Source organism: Eurosta solidaginis, chromosome 1 (genome assembly GCF_040869045.1).
Source record: "Eurosta solidaginis isolate ZX-2024a chromosome 1, ASM4086904v1, whole genome shotgun sequence".
Lineage (NCBI taxonomy): Eukaryota > Metazoa > Arthropoda > Insecta > Diptera > Tephritidae > Eurosta > Eurosta solidaginis.
This window is the reverse complement of record NC_090319.1, coordinates 119227161-119252432: the sequence shown is the minus strand read 5'-3', so window position 1 is coordinate 119252432 and position 25272 is coordinate 119227161. Positions and strand designations below refer to the sequence as shown.

Sequence of the window (25272 nt, the reverse complement as noted above, 5' to 3'; positions counted from 1 at the left end):
TAAATTATTCCCTTATTACTCTAGTGAACTTTACATATGTGTATATTGATATGTACAAGCGAATTAAGTACATTAACGTCTATTTATAGCTGTGCCCTTTCTGAAACTTTCGAAGCTCAGTGATGATGCCCAATTTTTCCTGCGCTGGTGGTATTGTTCAACATCAGTTTGCAGAGCCCTATGAGGTTTGTAGGCATAATACCGGAAGCCCCAATTCGTGCTATCAAAGTCGATTTACAGGTGATATTGAGCCTTTGGTCTTGACCCTTTCCCATAGTATGCTTTTTAGCGCCTTATATGTGGTACTAAAAAGGCGGAGGGATAGTTGTCGCAGTTTTCTTATAATTTGAGCAAATTTATGTTCTTCCTTCAGCCACAGCTGGAATATTTGGAATATTGCTATGCGCACATCGTCAAAATCAAATTACCTAGAATGAGAAAGAAACTAATATCAGTAAGGATAGATTAAAGTTCTTAATATATTTAACCCGAAAAGTGTTCTGTAAATAGGGCTCCCCAATTAGCTCTTTTCGGAGAGGCCAAAGGCACAAGAGACTCAAGGAGATTTCAGATAACTAGAATCAGGGTACCAGAAGATACTTCGCTGTTGCATTCATAGAGAACACAAAATTATAACAAGGGATAATTGATTGATGTTACGAAGTAAATTATACGTGCTACAAAAACAAACAAATGCAGATGACTGTTTAATTCATTATCCGAACTTCTTGTATGGATGTGCAGTATGAAAAGGGCAAAGTACTGCTAAAACTGCTTTCCCCGAGTAACCCGGGAACGAATTGATATGACTACGCCTATCCTTCTTTAGCAGCAGGGTCTAGCACCAGTTCCCTGTTGGACAGGAAAATAAACGTTTGGTTGTCTCCAAGTTGATCATATGCTATTACAGAATATAGTCGGTTGCTGCATCCGACCAGTACATCCAATTTTCCCAGATTTTCTGGGCTCAGCAAAGGTATCCTCCTGAATGGTGCATTTCTTGCACGCTGCTGCCTGGCCGCTCACCCAACAACACCAGGCACGACGGAACTCGCCTTGGGACACCCAAGGTCACTCACGCTTCTCATGGGTTCAGTGGGTTAGGGGGCTTAGAGTATACCCGCGGTAGATATACCTGTTGTTGTAGCGATAAGGTTGCTCCCCGAAGGCTTTGGGGGTGTTATCGATGAAATGGTCCTTTGCCGGATACAGGTACTCTCCGGTACCACAGCACCATTAAGGTGCTAGCCCGACCATCTCGGTCCATAGGAGCTTGGGGTCGCCAGAGCCTCGTCTGTTAGTGAAACAGGATTCGCCGTGGATAGGTGAGGTTGACAATTGGGTTTGGAGATTTTCAATTTTTTAAACAAAATAAGAAATGCGCAACGAAATTTCAAGTGACAAAACAGCTGACTTCGAAAATTTGAAATTCCTATTCCCCAATTATTCTTCTCCCTAGGAGAAAAGAATTGGAGGAATTTTTCCGCGGGAATAAAAAAATCCGCGAGAATATTTAGAATTAGTCTGATTTTTTATAACATTTGTCAATGATGCCACTCCAAACAAAAATTAATAGATCTGAATATGGGGATTTTTGACATACATTTCGGCGATTATATTTTCAATCATTTAATAAAATAATATTCGTAAAATATTCATTTTTTTAAACTTATTTTGCAATAATACGACTAGTTAGAGTCAAATACAGTGAACAGTGTGTTCGAACTCTAGCTGCGCAGCAATTCTGCACTTGAGTTTTCGGCTTTTTGCGCAAATTACATGGGCAGCATTTTTGCCTGCAGCGCTGCAAGCTTTGTTACAGCTTGATTGCTTTGTACGCACACGCGTAGTCATATTTACCTGGCAGCTCTATGCAGCGATTTATCTCAAACACGTTCAAACGCACTGGGTATTGAACTTTTTCATCCAAAATCAATTTTATAATCCACAAAAATTGGTTTGAATATAAACGATTGAATTGAAATTCATTGTGAATGATGACAAAGTGTGATCTCTTCTGCATAAACGTCAAAATTCCAAAGTGATTGGATCACCTGATTCGTATTTGACTATCGCTGTCTTATTCTGTATTTCTTTCTATCACCGGCTGAAGATAGGCGCCGCCATATTGAACAGCCTGTCAAAACGCTGAAAAGTAGCCATATTGAACAGCCTGTCAGGCAGTTGACAGATAAGAGATCACACTTTGTCATCATTCACAATGTTGAAATTAGTAAAGCAACTGATTGTGATTGTTTGGGTTTTTTGTTACAAATTTTGTTTGAACAGGTCTATGGTGGAATAACCAGGTGAAGTAAGCCGTCAATTGTCTCGCTCTACATTCTTCTTTGTTCTGTCGTTCGGCTATCTGAAGATTTTTCACCAATGTTGTCCCCGAAAAAGTATTGTTTTTTTGCATTTTTCAGGAGTAAAATATGGTAGTTTTAGTACTTTTTTTCATCTAAACCAGTAGGTGAATATCGAGGGACCTTTACCCGATTGAATTACAGAGATTCATATTTGGGTATCTTTGGTGTGCGCTTCCATAAGTAAGGTCGTGCTTAACTATTGCGTTCATATTATTGATGTTTCCATTATATAAGTATGTTTAATTTGTTCCAAAAAAAATTGAAACAGGTCTTTGTTAAAACAAACTATTTGAATTCGCGTCATATCCAACAAGGATTTTCACCTGTGCAGCGCTACTGAAGACTTTCGAGAAATGTGCAAGAACACCAAAACTGCCGTATTACACCTAATTTATGTAAACACTTCGCTAAAACAATGGATTTCTAAATACAGTTAAACAATTTTTACTCGTTATTGTTGTTTTGGCCTAAAAATTAGACCACTAAGATAAGAGGAATGTTACAGTTATGGATTGTAATTTAGAATATGAATCCGGCTCGATTGGATTAGCACCTTCTGGTTCTAGGCCGACTCCTATTATATCCCCTGACATATTTTTGTAAATAATAACTTGGGAACATTAGTATTACATCATGAATTAACTGTTAAGAGCTTAGGGAGATATTCTGATCAAGTTTGTATGATATATTAGAAGGTCATATGTTTTACTTCCGACTATCAATGTCAAATCAACAGAGCAGATGGAAAGAACAATGGATTTTTAGAGATCGAAACACATTTAAAAGTATTACGATCACTTCCAAGTGTGACTGTAAAACTTTTCATCAAACCCGAAACCCATTTAAGTGCGCAAAGTTCCTACAGTTCCTATATAATGGATAACACCTCTCCCACTTATGTCCGGTTTTTCGATAAAAGCTTCAAATGCAGTTGAAGTTGAGGTCAGTTTACTTTAGACGCATTATTGAATTTTACTACTCATCGCAGTTTAAGTTTTTATTTTATTCGATGCCTAAAGTAATATAAGCTCACACTGGTCCTGTGTATCCCTTTTGTATTGGCATTAGGTTGCACTGATATGATGAAAAAAACAGTCTGTAACGGCGTTTGTTTTTCTACTCCTACTTTTCCAAGGCGGGTAAACATTTTACCCTCTTCTGACCGTTGAAAATACATCCCTACCGTTTCAGATAGCGTACATCTTCTATCTCTTTTTATTTACTTCACCTGGTGATTCCACCATGGAACAGGTCATGTAGTGTAAATCAGTGTGTTTAAAATCTAGCTGCGCAGCAATTTTGCACTTATATTTTGGACTTTATTATTAAAAGGGTACATGTCAATCCTTGGGAAAAAATTACAATTTGAATACAATGTTATCTTTTAATCAGCACCTTTATTGGCGAAACGCCATATTTAACCTTTACGATTTTATAGGCAATGGAATTTTGCGTTTATTTTTAAAGGGCTCATGCCCTTGACTAAATAATAAATACATTGTGCCAAAGAATGTTGAACAACAAGAATAATAAATAAATTGTGCCAAAGAATGTTGAACAACAAGAAGGGTAAAATCGCTTGCTCTCATGCTAACTCTGGTGACTTTAGTTCGAGAGTAAGAGAGAAAGAATTCACCATATCTTTTGTATATGATACAATTCTCTTACCACATGTTTAGTCCCAGATCAGACACCTATCCAAATTGCGTGAGGGCGCAACAAAAGGGTGACATCTACGGAAAATTCTGCACCCACACCCTTGCTCCGTCGCGCTCCCGACCACATTGGGGGAACTATCAGTTCGTGACTAAGAGCACGTTTACATATGATGAATTTCATATAAAAAAAGGCACATTTTGAACCCGACCCCCTCAGATTTTGGTAAAATTTTGCATAGAGGTACACTTTACCTATACAAACACAACCTCATTTTTAGAAATTGTATTTTTGAAAAATTGTGGGCGTGGCAAGGTGTCAAAGTTGTGAAAAACACGTGAAAAATTACGGTAATAGGTACATTTGAGCTGTGATAACTACGGAATGGCTCAACCGATTTCAAAGATCTGGGTACCATTGCAAAGGTATTCAGATCGGCTTTCGAAAACACGCACTGTAAAAAAAATTTTTAAACTTGAAAAAAACTTCAAAGGCGAAGCGTTTTAAAATAAAATATTTTTTTTTAGAATGGTCTATTTAATATATAGGGTATTCCATCCCATTTCGACCAATTTTGAACCCGACCCCTTTAGAATTGGCTGAAATTTTTCTTCTTTTTCTAGCTTACGAAAGACGTTTTTCAGAATTTTTTCAAATTTTTTCATCCAACTCAAAAGAAGTTATGAATTTAAAAAAAAACACCGTTTTTGTATTTAAAATGCTATAACTTTTTCAAAAATTGACCGTTTGGTATCTTTTTTTCAAATTTGTTTTTAAATGTACTTTTCGGAAAAAATACATTTTTTTTTCTCATAAAAAACTTCAGTCAATTCTGCAATCATCCCCAGTAATCCGAGAGTGGGCCGATTTTTTTTTATATTTTTTTTATTTAATTGAAAAAAAATTTTCAAAAATAAAAATTTCTTTTTATCAATTTTATTTATATAACAAAAAATGTAAGAAAATGATTTTTAAGTATAAAAAATTCATAATTTGTTGCATTATTTTTAGAAAACTTACATGTTTACCGTGTCAGTCATTAATCCTGGTTATTTTAATCGTAGATTACCATAATATATAAAGAAAAGAATACTTAAAAATCATTTTCTTACATTTTTTTGTTATGTAAATAAAATTGATAAAAAAATTTTTATTTTTGAAAATTTTTTTTTTTTCAATTAAATAAAAAAAAATATACAAAAAAATCGGCCCACTCCGGGATTAGTGGCGATGATTGCAGAATTGATTGAAGTTTTTAATGAGAAAAAAAAATAAAATGGCGAAATTCGAAAAATCTCGAAAAACTGAAAAATTAAAAAAAAAACTTAAAAATTTTTTTTGTATTTTTTCCGAAAAGTACATTTAAAAACAAATTTAAAAAAAAAAGATCCCAAACGGTCAATTTTTGAAAAAGTTATAGCATTTTGAAAACTGTTGAAAATATTTCGCTACTTCTCTAATACAATATGCATGTCAGTATGGCATCTCTGTTCAAGTGTCAATATTCTATTATACTTTTTCTCTCTCTTTTGTTATTCATTCTTTTTGTACACTTTTCTATTTGATACATATTAAAAGTTATAACACTAAACGAGTATATCGGTTTCTTTATTTAAATCTGGTATTTCAGCTGCAATCTCAACAGGTTATGGGCCCAGTTACACAAAATAACCCTGCTGAAATAATTTCGATTGCGCGTAATGGTTAAAACCGACAAAGAGGCGATTCCAAAATAAGATTCAGAAATTATCCAAAAGACACGTGGATCGACTCTTGAAAGTGCATCTGAGATGCCTGTGAATTCAGTGTCTAGCTCATCCAGAATTGAGCTTTTGTCCAAGGAGAACTATGACACTTGGAGTATGCAGGTAGAGGCGTTGCTTATTAAAAATTACTTATGGGATTACGTCAATGGTACGTGTGCTATGCCAACAGAGGGTGATGCTGCTGCTATAAAGCCTTATGGTTGAAAAATAATAAAAAGGCTAAAGCAGATTTAGTTCTTTCAATTCAACCATCAGAATTGAAGCACGTTCGTGGCTGCGACACTTCGCGGGACGTGTGGCTCAAATTGAAGTCAATTTATGCATCAAAAGGGCCGGCGCGCAAAGCAACTCTTTTGAAACAGCTGATGCTACAAAAATTAGATGAGGGTGGTAATGTTAAGGAGCATATTGCTACGTTCTTCGATGCAATTGATAAGTTGGAAAGCATGAGTGTACCAATAAATGGTGATTTATTGTCAATTATGCTACTGTATAGTTTACCATCGTCGTACGAAAACTTTCGTTGTGCTATTGAGTCAAGAGACGAACTGCCCAAAGCTGATATATTTAAGATCAAGATTATTGAAGAGAGCGAGGCACGTAAATAAGCTTCGGGAAGTGCGGTTATTGCAATGGCCGCTGGGGAGCGTATACATGCTCATAAGAAATTTACAAAAAGTTAAGAGAAGTTCACTCATAAGCAAAACTTTAAATATTTTAAGTGTGGTGCATTTGGGCACAAGGCAAGCGCTTGTAAAGCACGAAAAGGTGATAGTGCGAATCGCGAAAAACAACAACCTCAAGAAGTAAACAAATCGTATGCAGCTTGTTATACTGCTGCTGAGCACACTTGGAGAAGTGAGCATAGTTTCAGGTCGAAACATGATTGGGTTCTTGACAGTGGATGTACGGCGCATTTATGTGGCGATATTTCAAATTTTTCGTCGATTGACAAATCAACAAAGGTAAAACTGAATATCGCTAGTCAAGCTTGTGCAGAAGTCAAAGGCAAGGGTAAAGTTAAGCTGGCAGTTGCTGGTTATGGTGGCGAACAACTCATTGAGTTCAACAATACGTTATTTGTGCCGGACTTGCGCACAAACTTGATATCTGTTGCAAAGATCACCGACAAAGGGCATACAGTAACATTTGCCAAGAATGGAGCATATGTTAGTGACGAGAATAGCAAAAGAATTCTAGTCGCTGATCGTAAAGGTGATTTGTTCTTTGTACGCGAAGGCAACGAATGCGCGATTGCTGAAGTCAGATGCTCTGAGTTATTTAAGTGGCATTGTCGTCTAGGTCATCTTAACTCCAAAGACTTAGTAAGATTAGTTAATCAGGGTGCACTTCCTAAAGTGGATGTTAGCGAGAGTAGAGAACTTTCAGGCTGTGAAACTTGTTTGAAGAGCAAAATGACGGCTTTACCGTTTGATAAAAGCCGTGAGCATTGCAAAGGGTTGTTAAAGATCGTGCACTCCGACGTCGTTGGCCCTTTGAGGGAAGAATCAATTGGCCGTGCCAGGTACTTCGCCACGTTTATAGACGACAGTTCACGATGGTGTGAAGTTTATTTCTTACGGCAAAAATCAGAAGTTTTCACCGCTTTCAAACTTTATCAAACTTGCATCGAGAGGCAGACAGGACAGAAAATAAAGTGTCTACAATCAGACAATGGTCGTGAGTACTGTAATAACATTTTTGATCAGTATCTTTCAGATAACGGTATTTTGAGGAGGATAAGTATTCCCAATACTCCTGAGCAGATGAATCTACCACGGTCACCAACTACGGTGGTTGTTGATGAGTTGTTGTTGTCTGACAAAGAAGAAAACATCGACAATGAGGAGCAAAGGCTGGTTGAGTTTTCTCCTCCGAAGTTGCAGGGAGATAATTCAGCAAGTACTGGAGGTGATCCTGTGAAAGATGTTGCCCCTGTGAATGATATTAAACAGGTTGGAAATAGGGCACCTGGAAGACCACGACTCCTCTGCGGGCGTAGAGGGGGTCCGCGAAAGTTATTCCATTCTCGAAATTCAGAAGAAACATCACATGATTCCGATCCTCCAGATGTTCAGGCTGGCGAACTTGGTGATGACGTATTTACTGGAATAGCCGAAATTGAAACTCGAAGTGCTTTGAAAGGTCTCGACTGTGATGAATGGAAAGATGCTATTGAAAGTGAAGTTATTAGTATTCTTAAAAATTACACCTTTAAGATCGTGAAGACCGACGGTAACAAAAACATTATTGGCTGTCGATTTGTGCTTACCAACAAGTATGGAAACGAAGGAAAAATTGAGCGGCGTAAAGCACGACTTGTAGCTAAGGGTTATAGTCAAAAATACCGTGTGAATTACAATGAGACGTTCGCTCCTGTTGCGAGGTTGGAGACAGTCCGACTGATGTTGGCATTGGCCATTAATTTAACTTTAAAATTTGGCAATTTGATGTCGTTACAGCTTATCTCAACGGCCCTTTAGATGAAGACGTATTCATGAAGGTTCCAGACATGTTACCTGAGATACTGAAGCGTATTGTGTCAAAACGGAGCGATAATTGTCCGATTAGTATATGTGCTGGAAATATGCTCACAAATTTACATAATGGTGGTAACGCGTGTACTCTTAATAAGGCTTTATATGGCCTAAAGCAATCTGGTTGCCAATGGTATATGAAACTTCGAACAAAGCTATCTGAAATGGGATTGAAGCCATTGAAAAATGAACCCTGTTTGTTTTCTGGTATAATCTGTGATGAGTTTTGCTTGTTATTGGTGTACGTCGACGATTTATTAATTTCAGCAAAAAGTTTGAAATGCATTGAATACGTAAAGAAGCAGCTCTTGCAAGAATTTTAGATCAAAGATTTGGGTCAAGCGAAATATTGTTTGGGATTTGAAATAAATCCGCAGATTATATAGCTTTGCAACAAACAGGTTATGTAATGAATTTGTTGACGCAATATGGTATGGAAGATTGCAATCCTGTAATGACGCCATCCGAAGTGAGTGTTAAGTTTCCAGATTCGAAAAATCTGTCCGAAGTAAATCATTATAGAGAATTAATTGGAAGTTTGATGTATTTGTCAGTGGCAACGAGACCTGACATAGCTAATACTGTATCGCGTTTAGCACAGTATGTAACTAACCCATATATGTGCCATTGGTTGGCTGCGCAGAGAGTTCTGAGGTATCTTGCTGGCTCGGCACATAGGGGATTAGTGTTTCGTAAGACGAATGACCCACTGATTGGCTACGCGGATGCTGATTGGGGAGGTTGCACCGTAGACCGTCGTTCATATACTGGCTACGTATTTTTGATTAGCGGCGCTGCGATTACCTGGAAGTCGCAAAAGCAGCGCACGGTCGCACTATCATCGACGGAAGCAGAGTACATTAGCTTGGCAGAAGCAACGAAAGAAGCAATATTTTTAAGAAGTTTGTTAACTGAACTTGGCCTTCGAGAGTTTATCGACATAACAATTTTTGTTGATAATAAAGGAGCTCAATGTTTGGCTGGTGACCCTGTTTTTCATGCTCGCACGAAGCACATCGACATTAAGCATCACTTCATTCGTGAAACAGTCGCCGCTGGCCATTTGAAGCTGCAACACATATCAACGCAAAACATGATTGCAGATGTTATGACGAAATCACTCCCAAAAGTTAGTCACGAGAGACGCTTGGAGGGACTTGGATTTTCCACTTAAGTTGACCTGCTTATGAGGGGGCGTGTTGAAAATATTTCGCTACTTCTCTAATACAATATGCATGTCAGTATGGCATCTCTGTTCAAGTGTCAATATTCTATTATACTTTTTCTCTCTCTTTTGTTATTCATTCTTTTTGTACACTTTTTTTATTTGATACATATTAAAAGTTATAACATTAAACGAGTAAGTCGGTTTCTTTATTTAAACCGGGTATTTCAGCTGCAATCTCAACAAAAACAAAAATGGTGTTTTTTTTTAAAATTCATAACTTTTTTTGAGTTGGATGAAAAAATTCTGAAAAACGTCTTTCGTAAGCTAAAAAAAGAAGAAAAACTTTCAGCTAATTCTAAAGAGGTCGGGTTCAAAATTGGTCGAAATGGGAGGAATACCGCATATGTATATAACGCATTCAAAAACTAAAATGGTGTATTTTTCCTTTTTTTTTAATTTTAAGTAGATGCATCTTTTTATACTCAGTTGAGCAGAGCTCACAGAGTATATTAAGTTTGATTGGATAACGGTTGGTTGTACATATATAAAGGAATCGAGATAGATATAGACTTCCATATATCAAAATAATCAGGATCGAAAAAAAATTTGATTGAGCCATGTCCGTCCGTCCGTCCGTCCGTTAACACGATAACTTGAGTAAATTTTGAGGTATCTTGATGAAATTTGGTATGTAGGTTCCTGAGCACTCATCTCAGATCGCTATTTAAAATCAACGATATCGGACTATAACCACGCCCACTTTTTCGATATCGAAAATTTCGAAAAACCGAAAAAGTGCGATAATTCATTGCAAAAGACCGATACAGCGACGAAACTTGGTAGATGAGTTGAGCTTATGACGCAGAATAGAAAATCAGTAAAATTTTGGACAATGGGCGTGGCACCGCCCACTTTTAAAAGAAGGTAATTTAAAAATTTTGCAAGCTGTAATTTGGCAGTCGTTGAAGATATCATTATGAAATTTGGCAGGAACGTTACTCCTATTACTATATGTACGGCTAATAAAAATTAGCAAAATCGGAGAAAAAAATTTTTTTAAGTAAAATTTTAACAAAAAATTTAATATCTTTACAGTATATAAGTAAATTATGTCAACATTCAACTCCAGTATTGATATGGTGCAACAAAATACAAAAATAAAAGAAAATTTCAAAATGGGCGTGGCTCCGCCCTTTTTCATTTAATTTGTCTAGGATACTTTTAACGCCATAAGTCGAACAAAAATTAACCAATCCTTTTGAAATTTGGTAGGGGCATAGATTTTATGACGTTAACTGTTTTCTGTGAAAATGGGCAAAATCGGTTAATGCCACGCCCAGTTTTTATACACAGTCGTCGGTCTGTCCTTCCGCATGACCGTTAACACGATAACTTGAGCATAAATCGACATATCTTTAATGAACTTAGTTCACGTCCTTACTTGAACTCACTTTATCTTTGTATGAAAAATGAACGAAATCCGACTATGACCACGCCCACTTTTTCGATATCGAAAATTACGAAAAATGAAAAAAATGCCATAATTCTATACCAAATACGAAAAAAGGGATGAAACGTGGTAATTGGATTGTTTTATTGACGCGAAATATAACTTTAGAAAAAAATTTATAAAATGGTTGTGACACCTACCATATTAAGTAGAAGAAAATGAAAAAGTTCTGCAGGGCGAAATAAAAAACACTTAAAATCTTGGCAGGTATTACATATATAAATAAATTAGCGGTATCCCGCAGATGATGTTCTGGGTCACCCTGGTCCACATTTTGGTCGATATCTGGAAAACACCTTCACATATACAACTACCACCACTCCCTTTTAAAACTCTCATTAATACCTTTAATTTGATACCCATATCGAACAAACTCATTCTAGAGTCCCCCAGGTCCACCTTTATGGCGATATCTCGAAAAGGCGTCCACCTATAGAACTAAGGCCCACTCCCTTTTAAAAATACGCATTAACACCTTTCATTTGATACCCATATCGTGCAAACAAAGTCTAGAGTCACCCCTGGTCTACCTTTATTGCGATACCTCGAAAAGGCGTCCACCTATAGAACTAACGCCCACTCCCTTTTAAAATACTCATTAGCTCCTTTCGTTTGATACCCATATTGCACAAACGAATTCTAGAGTCACCCCTGGTCCACCTTTATGGCGATATTTCGAAACGGCGTCCACTTATAGAGCTAAGGCCCACTCCCTTTTAAAATACTCATTAACACCTTTCGTTTGATGCCCATATTATAAAAAAAAAAAATAAATGTAAGGCGCGATAACCTCCGAAGAGATCTAAGGCCGAGCTTCTCTTCCAATTTGCGTCGTGCTCCTCTTGATTTTTCCCTACAAATTGGCCGGACGGGACCTACATGTTTTATGCCGACTCCGAACGGCATCTGCAAGGCAGATGAGTTTTCACTGAGAGCTTTTCATGGCAGAAATACAATCGGAGCGCTTGCCAGACACTGCCGAGGGGCGACCCCGCTTAGAAAAATTTTCTTCTAATTGAAAAATCTTATTTCTAAAATTTTTGATGTTGCTTTGCCCGGGAGTTGAACCCAGGGCATACGGTGTGATAGGCGGAGCACGCTACCATCACACCACGGTGGCCGCCAGGGCCCATATTGTGCAAACAAATTCTAGGGTCACCCCTGGTCCACCTTTATGGCGATATCTCGAAACGGCGTCCACCTATACTCAGAGAAAAAATCGTTCTAAAACGAACGAAACAAGTTCAAAATTAAGAACATTCGTTGACAAAAGTCTGTTAAGTACGTTTTTTCTTAACTTGTGACCGATGGGCTTGTTTTAAGAACAGTTTTTCCAAGCACACCGTTCGTATTTTATGACCACTTTGGTATTGATGTGTGAACCTTCTGTGCTCATTTCAAGCACTACTTGGGCTTGATTTAGGATTTTTCGTTCTCACGCTTCGAGAACGATTTGGGGCCGATTTAACATTTTTCGGTCTCAATTTAAGAACGGTTCGTGCTTGATCTTTGGTGGGAGGGAAAGTATTTTTTTAAATATATTTATTTAATTTTTATTAATAATAATATTTTTGTCATAAATAAAGAATATTTACAACAAAAAAATTGTTATTAAAATTCAAAAGTTTAAGAAAAAATGCATAATAAGCATTTTCTCATACTTTTCTCTTATTGAGAAATTATTCTTATTTAAAGATGTAATCTGCATATATACTTAAAACATTTCATAACAAGTTTGAGAATTACCTGTGGATATGTGAATGGAACTGAACGAAAAATAAGAGTTAAAAAAATAGAACAAAAAAAAAATTGTTTTAAAAAATTCAGAGTTTGGTGGTGATCGAACTCGCGCAATAAGATCGCAAGCGCAACATCATAGCCGCTGGGCCACTACAACTGCTTAATAGGTTGTGCCAAATGTTGTATTTAACATTGTAGTGCAAACGAATTATACCGTTTCTTTTTCTTGAACTTAATTTAAGAACATTGTTCTTAATTTAAGAACATTGTTCTCATTAATAGAACATTTGTTCATATTGTAAGACCAGCCGTTCTATTTTCAAGAAAATGGTTGTCAGTTCAAGAACAAGGTTGTTGTTTTGAGGACAGGTCGTTCGTTTTTCAAGAACAAAAAAATAAGAACATGGAAAGCTTGAATTGAGTCCGGTGGTGCTGGATTTTAGAACGGCGTTTTTCTCTGAGTGTATGGAACTAAGGATTACTCCTTTTAAAATGCTCATTAACACCTTTCTTTTGATACCCATATTGTACAAACAAATTCTAGGGTCACCCCTGGTCCACCTTTATGGCGATATCTCGAAACGGCGTCCACCTATGGAACTAAGGATTACTCCCTTTTAAAATACTCATTAACACCTTTCATTTGATACCCATATCGTACAAACGCATTCTAGAGTCACCCCTGGTCCACCTTTATGGCGATATCTCGAAAAGGCGACCACCTATACAACAACCACCACTCCCTTTTAAAACCCTCATTAATACCTTTAATTTGATACCCATATCGTACAAACACATTCTAGAGTCACTCCTGGTCCACCTTTATGGCGATATTTCGAAACGGCATCCACCTATAGAACTAAGGCCCACTCCCTTTTAAAATACTCATTAACACCTTTCGTTTGATGCCCATATTGTACAAACAAATTCTAGGGTCGCCCCTGGTCCACCTTTGTGGCGATATCTCGAAACGGCGTCCACCTATGGAACTAAGGATTACCCCCTTTTAAAATACTCATTAACACCTTTCATTTGATACCCATATCGTACAAACGCATTCTAGAGTCACCCCTGGTCCACCTATACAACAACCACCACTCCCTTTTAAAACCCTCATTAATACCTTTAATTTGATACCCATATCGTACAAACGCATTCTAGAGTCAACCCTGATCCACCTTTATGGCTATATCTCTAAATGGCGTCCACCTATAGAACTATGGCCCACTCCCTCATAAAATACTCTTTAATGCCTTTCATTTGATACACATGTCATACAAGCACATTCCAGGGTTTCCCCCGGTTCATTTTCCTACATGGTTATTTTCCCTTATGCTGTCACCATAGCTCTCAACTGAGTATGTAATGTTCGGTTACACCCGAACTTAACCTTCCTTACTTGTTATTTTTGATGTTATAGTGGGCTGTGATAACTACGGAACGGATCAACCGATATCAAAGATCTTGATACCATTAAATGATTGAAAATATATGCCGAAATGTATGTCAAGAATCCCCATATTCAGATCTATTAATTTTTGTTTGGAGTGGCATCATTGACAAATGTTATAAAATATGTGCATTTTGACAGCGCTCTCTCGAAACAAAGACCCTACAAGACAGGTACTCGTTACATAATCGATTACTTAATCGTCACCGATAACTTGGTCACCAATTATCGTCTTATGACTTTTACATTGCTGTCGTGAAAAAAGTAACGCGCTCTGTCAAAATAGTGTACGTGTGACTCGCTTTCTCGCTCTTACCTATTGTGTTTTCGAAATTCCTTCTCGCTCGATGAATTTACATTTTGAAGTTAATTCATTAGGTATGTTTTCGTTATCGCTAACCAAAACCTATGCAACAACAACAACACGGGTAACTGGCTTGGCGGTTACCCGTACCGGCTGCCTTCTGTCAATCACTTTTTCCATGAATGAAAAGCGTCCTTTATGTTCAGATAATATTTAATTATAAATAATTCATATATACAATGTTTTTTACAATTTAAATTATTCCCTTATTACTCTAGTGAACTTTACATATGTGTATATTGATATGTACAAGCGAATTAAGTACATTAACGTCTATTTATAGCTGTGCCCTTTCTGAAACTTTCGAAGCTCAGTGATGATGCCCAATTTTTCCTGCGCTGGTGGTATTGTTCAACATCAGTTTGCAGAGCCCTATGAGGTTTGTAGGCATAATACCGGAAGCCCCAATTCGTGCTATCAAAGTCGATTTACAGGTGATATTGAGCCTTTGGTCTTGACCCTTTCCCATAGTATGCTTTTTAGCGCCTTATATGTGGTACTAAAAAGGCGGAGGGATAGTTGTCGCAGTTTTCTTATAATTTGAGCAAATTTATGTTCTTCCTTCAGCCACAGCTGGAATATTTGGAATATTGCTATGCGCACATCGTCAAAATCAAATTACCTAGAATGAGAAAGAAACTAATATCAGTAAGGATAGATTAAAGTTTTTAATATATTTAACCCGAAAAGTGTTCTGTAAATAGGGCTCCCCAATTAGCTCTTTTCTGAGAGGCCAAAGGCACAAGGAACTCAAGGAGATTTCAGATAACTAGAATCAGGGGTACCAGAAGATACTTTGCTGTTGCATTCATAGAGAACACAAAATTATAACAAGGGATAATTGATTGACGTTACGAAGTAAATTATACGTGCTACAAAAACAAAAAAATGCAGATGACTGTTTAATTAATTATCCGGAAGTTCTTGTGTGGATGTGCAGTATGAAAAGGGCAAAGTACTGCTAAAACTGCTTTCCCCGAGTAACCCGGGAACGAATTGATATGACTACGCCTATCCTTCTTTAGCAGCAGGGTCCAGCACCAGTTCCCTGTTGGACAGGAAAATAAACGTTTGGTTGTCTCCAAGTTGATCATATGCTATTACAGAATATAGTCGGTTGCTGCATCCGACCAGTACATCCAATTTTCCCAGATTTTCTGGGCTCAGCAAAGGTATCCTCCTGAATGGTGCATTTCTTTCACGCTGCTGCCTGGCCGCTCACCCAACAACACCAGGCACGACGGAACTTGCCTTGGGACACCCAAGGTCACTCACGCTTCTCATGGCTCCAGTGGGTTAGGGGGCTTGGAGTATACCCGCGGTAGGTCTGTTTTTGTTGTTGTTGTAGCGATAAGGTTGCTCCCCAAAGGCTTTGGGGAGTGTTATCGATGAAATGGTCCTTTGCCGGATACAGGTACGCTCCGGTACCACAGCACCATTAAGGTGCTAGCCCGACCATCTCGGGAACGATTTATGTGGCCACATTAAACCTTCAGGCCATTCCCTCCCTCCCCACCGCCAAGTTCCATGAGGATGTTGGGGTCGCCAGAGCCTCGTCTGCTAGTGAAACAGGATTCGCCGCGAATAGGTGAGGTTGGCAATTGGGTTTGGAAAGCTATATATTGCGCTGGCAACCTGAAGGGTTGCGCTACACAGCCCCTTGAATCTGGTATTTTAGTCGCCTCTTACGACAGGCATACCTACCGCGGAAATATTCTGACCCCCTAACCCGCTGGGGTTAGGTATGCCTGTCGTAAGATGCGATTAAAATACCAAATTGATTCAAGGGGTTGTGTAGCGCAACCCTTTCAATGGGTTGCCAGTGCAATATATAGCTTCTCCCACCCAATTGTCAACCTCACCTACCCTTGGCGAATCCTGTTTCTTTAACAGCCGAAGCTCTTGCGACACCATGTTCCTTACGGATCTACATTTGAAGGCGCTTAGTGAGCTGACGTCGCTTACTTAACCGGTTGATTCTAAAGTAAAAAACAAAATATAGGTTAGGTTGAACTGGCCGGTTCATGAGAACCTCACATAGACTGAATGAGTCCGTCGTGTTACCAGAAGTTTATTTTAACGACCAAGCTTAAAACCCTATCAACAACCAGGACATATGTTATAAAATAACTCCGTCCTCTTGACAAATACTAGAATCTTCCTAGGATTTAAGCCACTTGCTGCTTCTAGATCTGACAGCTGTATCACACCTAATAGCTGGAGTCTTAGCCTGGCAAGCGCAGGGCACGAGCACAGAACGTGCTCGATCGTTTCCTCCTCCAACCCGCACTTCCTACATCTGCTATCATTGACCAAGCCTAATTTAAAGGCATGGGACGCCAGAAGGCAGTGTCCAGTCAGAATACCCGTTATGAGTGTACAGTCCTCTCTTTTTAATAATAATGAACATATAAGAATCAGTGTTTATGAATAACATATTTAAAGTGATCTCTTACAACTTGATCGGTGGCTACATCCCTATGTAGGTAGTGCGGTGTTCCACCTTATATAAACGTAGGTACTGTATGTGCTCAACGTGCAAATTGACATTAGCAGTAACATTATTTACATAAACATTGCTTGGTATTTGTGCAGGCATCAATATAGCATACATTGGTCCAGTTCGATGTGCACCAGCCACTGGTACAAACACTTTTGGATGCATAGCTTTAATATAGATTAGATGTCCAGCAGTGCTCCGGTTGTGCCAATATGTAATGGGCTGCTCCGTCTCTTGGTACGACTGTATAAGTATGGGCGGGTGCAATGTATTACTAGTCTGCTCAAGATCGTATGGATCTGCGCCATACTTTCCTCCGCCGGCAAGGTATCGAACCCAATCCGGGTCCTTCTCCTGACCCCGGTCCTGCTGCGTTTGCCGGAAAAGAATCTTTTTAGGACGGTCATACTCTTGTCAATGTGTCACGAGCAAGGGATGGTTGCATCGGACAGGTTGCTCTGGTCTAGATCCCAAAACCCGACGTCCTCGTAACTTTTATAAGTGGCTCCTTGTTTTCCACGCAATCGTTACATTATGAGGAAATACGGCACCTGAGAACACAGACGTATGAAGCTAAAAAACATAAGCAGGTTCTCAGTGAACTCCACAAACAGACGTCGGACCACTATGCCAGGGATTGCCCGCTGAATCCTGTACTCAAAAAACAAAACTAGCAGAGGAGGAACGCACTCTCCCTAGGGAAACGCGAGTCACTCTAGCTCAACTTCGATCTGGATACTGTAAAAGGTTAAACTGTTACCTATCCAGAATCGACCCCGACATACAAAACATATGTCCTGCTTGTAACGTGTCCCCACATGACACCGACCATCTTTTCAAATGTATTGTGGAACCAACGCCTCTAACACCCCTCTCATTATGGTCCCCCAGTGTTGAAACAGAAAGCTTCCTTGGACATTGATGACAATTTGTGATCGGTCGCACCTATTGGATGTGGCGAAGCACTGCTATAACAACAACAGCAGGCGGACAACCCAGAAAGAGAGACAGCAACTGGGCGGACAGTAGGGGCGAGATATTGTCGGATCAAATAGAAGAAACGACGTTCTGCACAATAAACGGAGACGCCCCCACACGTATGGTAGGAAGCTGTCACAGTTCGCTTGATATTTCAATCGTGAGCGCAGAACTCGTAAACTGCGTCAACTGGCAGCCGATGGTAACATTGGCATCTGACCAACTGCCTATACTTATTTTGCTCGAGCGTTCTGCCGACTTCATCGTCACAGAAAAACGCACTTTCATTAACTTTAAAAAAGGAAAGTGGGACGAATACAAATCCTTTACAGACAACCGCTTTGCTGCCCTCCCTATCCCGACTGATGCCCGCCAAGGGGAGCGTGCTTTCCGCAAGTTCATTGAATCCGCCTCGGCTCGTTTCATTCCCGCCGGTAGAATTCCCGAAATTCGGCCCCACTTCCCGGCGGAGGCCGCAAGTTTAGCGAGAGAACGTGACCTTATAAGACAGCTCGATCCCGGCGACCCCCAAATAAGGGATATAAACCAACGCATCAGATTGCATGTGGATGAGCACAAGCGGGCGAAATGGGAGGAGCACCTAAGCGGTTGTAACCTCTCTGCCGGTGTAGGTAAACGTTGGTCCACCGTAAAGTCCCTATCGAATCCGTATAGGGACAATGACAAAGTTTCAATCGCCTTTGGCGATAAAATGCTGTCGGATGCGAAAAAATGCGCGAGCGCTTTCTACCGACAATATATAATGCATTCCACGGTCGACAAAGATAGACGGAGGGCAACCATCGCACGTTACTGCAAGACTTGGAAGGGTCTACCCTTTCCCCGTGTCTTAAAAGGTGAACCGCAAATTATCTGGGTGGTCGGCAGGCATCGGTGCAATTCAGAAAGGAAACATCAAAGGCAAAAAGAATTAAACAAGGGGTGCCACACATATTAAAACTACCTTCGCCACCGGAAGGAGTTACTATCGTTTCTTACGCCGTTGACTGCACAATAATAGCCACAGGCCCGGGCCCACAGATCGATGAGCTTTACAATAGAATAAACGGCTACCTCCCTGATCTCTCCAGTTTTTTCGCCTCGCGAAACCTGGCATTATCGCCGACTAAATCATCCGCGACCTTATTTACAACTTGGACGTCCCAAATGTCGACCATTTTGAACATCTACGTCGATGGCACTACGCTACCAACTGTCCTACACCCCAAAATCTTGGGTGTGACGTTTGATCAGGATCTACATTTTGGAGCCGCAATTGTTCCGAAAATCCAGAGCCGTAATAAAATCCTCAAATCCCTTGCTGGCAGTACTTGGGGAAAAGACAAAGAAACGCTCATTACCACATACAAAGCAATTGGCCAGCCATTTGCGTGCTACGCGTCCTTTATATGGTCGCCAAGCTTAAAAACTACCCACTGGAAGAAGCTAAAGGCCTGACAAAATACTGCGCTCAGAACCGCCACGGGCTGTCTTCTTATGTCCCCAGAACACCATCTACATAATGAGGCGAGAATACTCCCCATCAGGGAGAGAAATGAGATGCTAACCAAACAGTTCCTGTTGAATACCCAGAAACCTGGGCATCCCAACAGACATCTGATTGATGAGCCAACACCGCCTAGGAACTTAAGGAGTCATCTCCGTAAGCATTTTGAGGAAATACGGCACCTGAGAACCCAGCCGTATGAAGCAAAAAAAAAACACAAGCAGGTCCTTGGTGAACTCCACAAACAGGCGTCGGACCTTTATGTCAGGAATTGCCCGGTGAATCCAGTACTCAGGGAACAGTACCCAAAACTTGCGGAAGAGGAACGCATACTCCCCAGGGAAACGAGAGTCACTCTGGCTCAACTTCGTTCTGGATACTGTAACAAGTTAAACTCTTACATATCCAGAATCAACCCCGACATACAAAATGTATGCCCCGCTTGCAATGTGTCCCCACTTGACACCAACCATCTCTTTAATTGTAATGTGGAACCAACGCCTCTAACACCCCTTTCATTATGGTCCACCCCTGTCGAAACAGCAAGTTTTCTTGAACTCCCGTTAGAGGATATTAATGACAATTTGTGATCGGTCGCAGCTATTAGGTGGGGCGAAACATTGCTACAACAACAACAACATCGACGGAGGGCCAGCAGACACGCACATAAAAATAAATTCAGCGCGTTACGAATTACCATCACCGCCAAAGAGGTTGAGGATGCCATCGGCCATTCTAAAAGATCCAAAGCAGTCGGCCCAGACGGCATAGCCATGCCGATGCTTAAAAGACTAGGGAAAGAGGGTTTCAAATATTTAGCACATATCTTCAACCTGTCTCTTTCCACCTTTGTCATACCCGAAAAATGGAAAATGGCCAATGTGGTCCCGCTACTAAAGCCTGGGAAACCAGCTAAAATAGGAGAGTCATATCGCCCGATATATGGGTTTTGTTCTCCAAACGCTATTTAAAGATATCAATTGGTATTTAAAGAAATCAATTGGTATTTACATGAACTTCGAACTTTACTTACCCTTTCTGGTGCGATGATCCTGGACAATCGGGCCCGACTAGGCGCGATTCATTTTGCTTTAAGAGAGCGTGCTTAACGCCAACCATATCGTTATGGCACAATTTCGGTGATGCCACCAATCAAAGAAATGTATGCTTCTAATGCTTCTAGGATAGCAGCAGCAGCTCCCGGTGGCGGCACATAAATAACAGTTGCATGCGGATCAGTTGCCTTTTTTTCTTCGGCTACCTGTTCAATTTTAATTCACATTACATTATCTACTATTGCAATTTTTAGTTAATACAAATATAAATTACCGAAGCAAATACTGGCAAACCAAGATTCGTAGTTCCACCCTTTTTTGGGGAAGTACATCCAACCAGTTTGGTACCGTATTCCAAAGCATGTTGGTTGTGGAAAGTACCTTGTTTACCGGTAAATCCTTGGCAAATGACACGTGAATCTGCATTTAATTGTAGGTTTCCTCTTGTTTTTGCATATTCTGAGCTAAATCGCACCCCGGCAGAGATGTTATCTATTAGAATAACATAACATTTTTTTATTATTTAACCCTTTCAATACGACTTTTGGCCAGTGAAGATATTTCTGTATAATTGAACTTAATTGGCTATAAATAAGTAAAGGAACATATTTACATAATTTCAGATTTTTAGAAAATATAGTTTTTGAAAAAATGCCTTGGGACACATATATCCCAGCACTAGTTTAGTTATGGAATAAATATATCCCAGCAGTAAAAAATCAGAACACAAATTTAGGTATTCAAGAGTAAAAAATATTTATTTTTATCGAAACTGTTACATTATGTATGGAATGGTGTAAAACAATCAATACATAAAGCTACTTGACATTGTTGGCAAATGATTTTAGTCCGTTTTTCATTTTCTTAGAGTGGCATCTCACGCATCAAGTGAAAAAACGGTCGAACGACAAAGCAACGTTTGAACTCGTAATGGTTTCTGCCAATTTTAGAACCACACGCTCTCCCAAGGTTCCATCAGTAACTTCAGTTTCCCGTCCACTATATATGTTTGTGTCATAAACATACCCGGTTTCTGCATCGCATCTTGTCCAAAGTTTGATTCCGCTTTTGACAGGTTTCAGAGGGAGATAGTGTTGCAGACTGGACCTCCCATTTAATTTCGTCATTGACTTTTCAATGGATTGAAATGTGCTGTCAGTTCTCGCTTTCAAAAATGTATATTTCAAGCAGGATAAAACTTCTTCAATGTAATACATTTTTGATGCATTTGGAGGTTATTCGGGGTCACAGAAATACAATTTTGATATCAGTAGCATAAAACGATCTCGGGAAATGCATTCTGATATTGCTGCGTTCCGGAGGGATTTGTTGCGAGATGTATTCGTGGTACACGATTATATGACATTATCAATGAACAGCCCAGAATAATTTGTATTTCTCCTGGTGATGTCATCTTTGCATTATTGAGCTTCTGTAGGCGCATATTTGTATAATGACTTATCTGCATTATGAGACTCTTTGAAAAAAGTTTATAAAAACAATCAAGATTGGTGTAACCTCTGGTCAGGTTAACCATTACAATTGGCTTGTCCTCTTGAGGCAGTGACATTTTTGGGGAAAAATTATCAATACCGCCGTACCAAATAAACTTACTATTGCTTGTTGAATTGTACAGGAACTGTATCAGGAAATTTGCATCTTCAGAGTTATTATCACTATCTTCATTTACCGTTTGTACATTTTCAAGCATTTGGATATCTTCATCATCTGAGGAATCGTGCTATCTACTTCAGAAGATATCAGAGACTTTATAATCTGTGTCACGGCTATCGTCACTGTCGTGGAAAGGATTCACCTCCATATCAGATGAATTATCGAGCTCGTCCTCAATTTCTTCGTTTCATCCTAAAATTATTTCAATAACAAAAACTAAATTCGTTTGATAGAAAACTGCTGGGACAATTACATCCCACACTACCCCACTGTAGGGATTTATATGTCCCAATGCAACAAAACAAGGTATATATGCATACAGATCAATTTATTCTTATATGTAAATGTGACATGCAATTTACCTTTTCCTTTTGTAATGAGAAACAGAAAAATGTTTCACTAAAACACTTAGAAAAAACTTAAAATATTGCTTACACGTGTATGCACCAAGAACACTCTTACACTTATGACCGTATACCAAGTACAAATTAGTTAGGTTATGTTCGGTCAACAGGTGTCGTGAAGTACTGTCTACAACCTATGGTTTAATCCCATCCCAGCGCTTTTAAAGCGAATATTTTTCGCTCCAGTAATTTTTGAACATCCTCTGGGACTTGTATATCCCCGCAGTATTGAAAAGGTTAAAAATGCACATACGTATGAATGAAAAGCAGAAAATAAATAATGTTGACGTCGTTGTACCGATGACATTCCCCGTTATGGACTTTGTTGGTCCTTTGCCGGATGCAGATCGGGTACGTTCCGGGAACAAGCACCATTAAAGTACTAGCCCGACCATCTCGGGAGCGATTTAGTATGACCACATGAAGCCTTCTAGGCCATCCCGTTGATTCTAGACAACTTAATATTAATTTGGGCGAAAGCCGCCAACGCAGAAAGGTGTTCGGTGGAACAAAGCTCGACCCGAGTCTTTTGATACCACCTTTGTTTAGTTATAGTTACCTTTTTTTGGTTTTGGAAATCGAATCTTCACATTCCAATTGGTGGCAAGAGGACCTGGTTGGTTGCCTATAGTTAAAGCGCCAGGTTAACATATAAGGGTAATATTCTTACAACATTTAACAACACTTAGAAGTGCCTAAACAGCTAACACATGTCACAACTAAAAGCGCAAGAATTTTTCCTTTTTACACGCCAGGTTAAGCGAGAGCTTGTAAGAGTTTTATTAACATCTCAACAATTATATTTTTTCGTCGTTTTAATCATTAGGTGTATTTTTTTTTTTCAAGCGAGCTTGAAGAAAATTCTTCAACTAGCCAACAGTTTCATTATGCCAAAACCATACAGATGGTGGAGGTTTATCAGCTAATTGTAACTTTTTTTCGCTGCTACGACATTTCTACTTCTAGCGCAGTATGTTTTTGACACTCAACCAGAGAATTACAAAAACAAAATACATGAAATGCGTGTGTTTGTTTGTATGTATGTCACCCTGCCGCCACGCTGTAATTTTGTTATTTTTGTTTATCTGCACATTCGTATGTTCATTTCATTCGCTCGTTCACAATAGTGCCCTATTTTTGAATATGCAACACTATACAACACTATCAATCAGGTCGACAATTACCTAAGCGGTTTCAACTGAAAGCGCTTAGCCAACTCAACTCGATTACTTTTTATTGTTGCTTTCCATGCAATTCGGTAAGCTAGCTAGTGTTTTAATTGTACTAGTTAGCAACGAAATACAGCTATTGTAAACTTTATCAAGTAGCGCAACTAACAGCTGATCGCTCAAAACTTGCACACACACACACACACACACATCACTAATGGTCATATTATGGACATTGTAACGTACACCTAGTGTGGATCCGCCCCTTTGCGCAATCAAGGTGGATTGCCCCCAGCTAGCTCAGTGTGAGGGGTCGGGGCCCTTAACCCTTGTCCACCTTGATGCGGGGCGGATGTTACAATCATCTCTTCATCTCATCTTACATCCATGGACACATCTCGGAAGTAGCCCATCCTACCTTGAACCGCTCGATTATTTCGGCTTTCAGCAGGTCCCCTTTATCTCCGCTCCGCCTGACTCCTCTTACCTACCCTGTCGTCATCCTTCCCCTTCTCAACCGATCAAATTAGCACACCATATTTATTTTTTTCTTTCTTTCAATAAGACATTTTTAATAATAAAAAAACTTACCGTCTATACTAACAAAATTTAATCATATGATTCCTAAAATTCAGTCTTTGAGTTTTACACAGATTTCCTATGCCGCAAGGATTACCATAAGTGTGCTTATAACAAATAAATATTTTACATTTCAACTCCACATACGCAAACTATTACATATAATATCCTCATCAAACATGCATATGTTTATGTATAATTTTCTAGACTGCAACAGAAAAAAATTATTTCAAATTCCAAAAAAAATTTTAAATCAAACAAAAAAAAGGACATGCGTCTTAAGGATACAAAAAAAAGGATGTAATATTTTTTTCTTTTTTTGGACCTTAACAAAAATACATACATATAATAAAGATTTCAATCGAATCGTATCACACCTTAAAAAGAATGTTTGCATTCGATTACATAAAACAAAGTTAAAAAATGTATATACAAAAAAAACTATGAAAATTTTAACAAAATGTCGGATTGCACGGTGAATGCACCGTTATAAGGCAAATTTTTGTTCGTGAGTTTTTGGACTTTGGACAAAAATTATGAGATCTGATAATTTGCACAAAAAAAAAACCAATTATACAAACATATGAATTCGATACATATTTATATACGGATAATCTTTTTATATAAATCAAAAATGTATGCATCAATGTATTAAATAACTTTTATCTTCTTAAAAGTCGTAAAAAGTAAACCAAACGACTTCACACTCAACTTGAGTAAAATTTTTCAGCTACCTGAAACACCCTAATGCCTACCTAAAATAGCTCTTTTACTATGGCTGAGGGGATTTGTTGGAAGCGAAATGTATATATCTGTCTCTGCGCAGTAAAAAAAAAAACTTCTTTA

The 25272-nt window shown here is 38.9% G+C and overlaps 1 long non-coding RNA gene across 1 annotated transcript; it reads right to left on the bottom strand.

Annotated features, from left to right (window-relative positions):
- Nucleotides 1–14748: 14748 nt before the first annotated feature.
- On the bottom strand, nucleotides 14749–21018 carry LOC137236761 (uncharacterized). The gene is made up of 3 exons (XR_010948623.1): nucleotides 20875–21018; nucleotides 20579–20806; nucleotides 14749–15182 (listed from the first exon to the last, which is right to left on the bottom strand). It is a non-coding gene; the product is annotated as an uncharacterized lncRNA (long non-coding RNA).
- Nucleotides 21019–25272: the final 4254 nt, after the last annotated feature.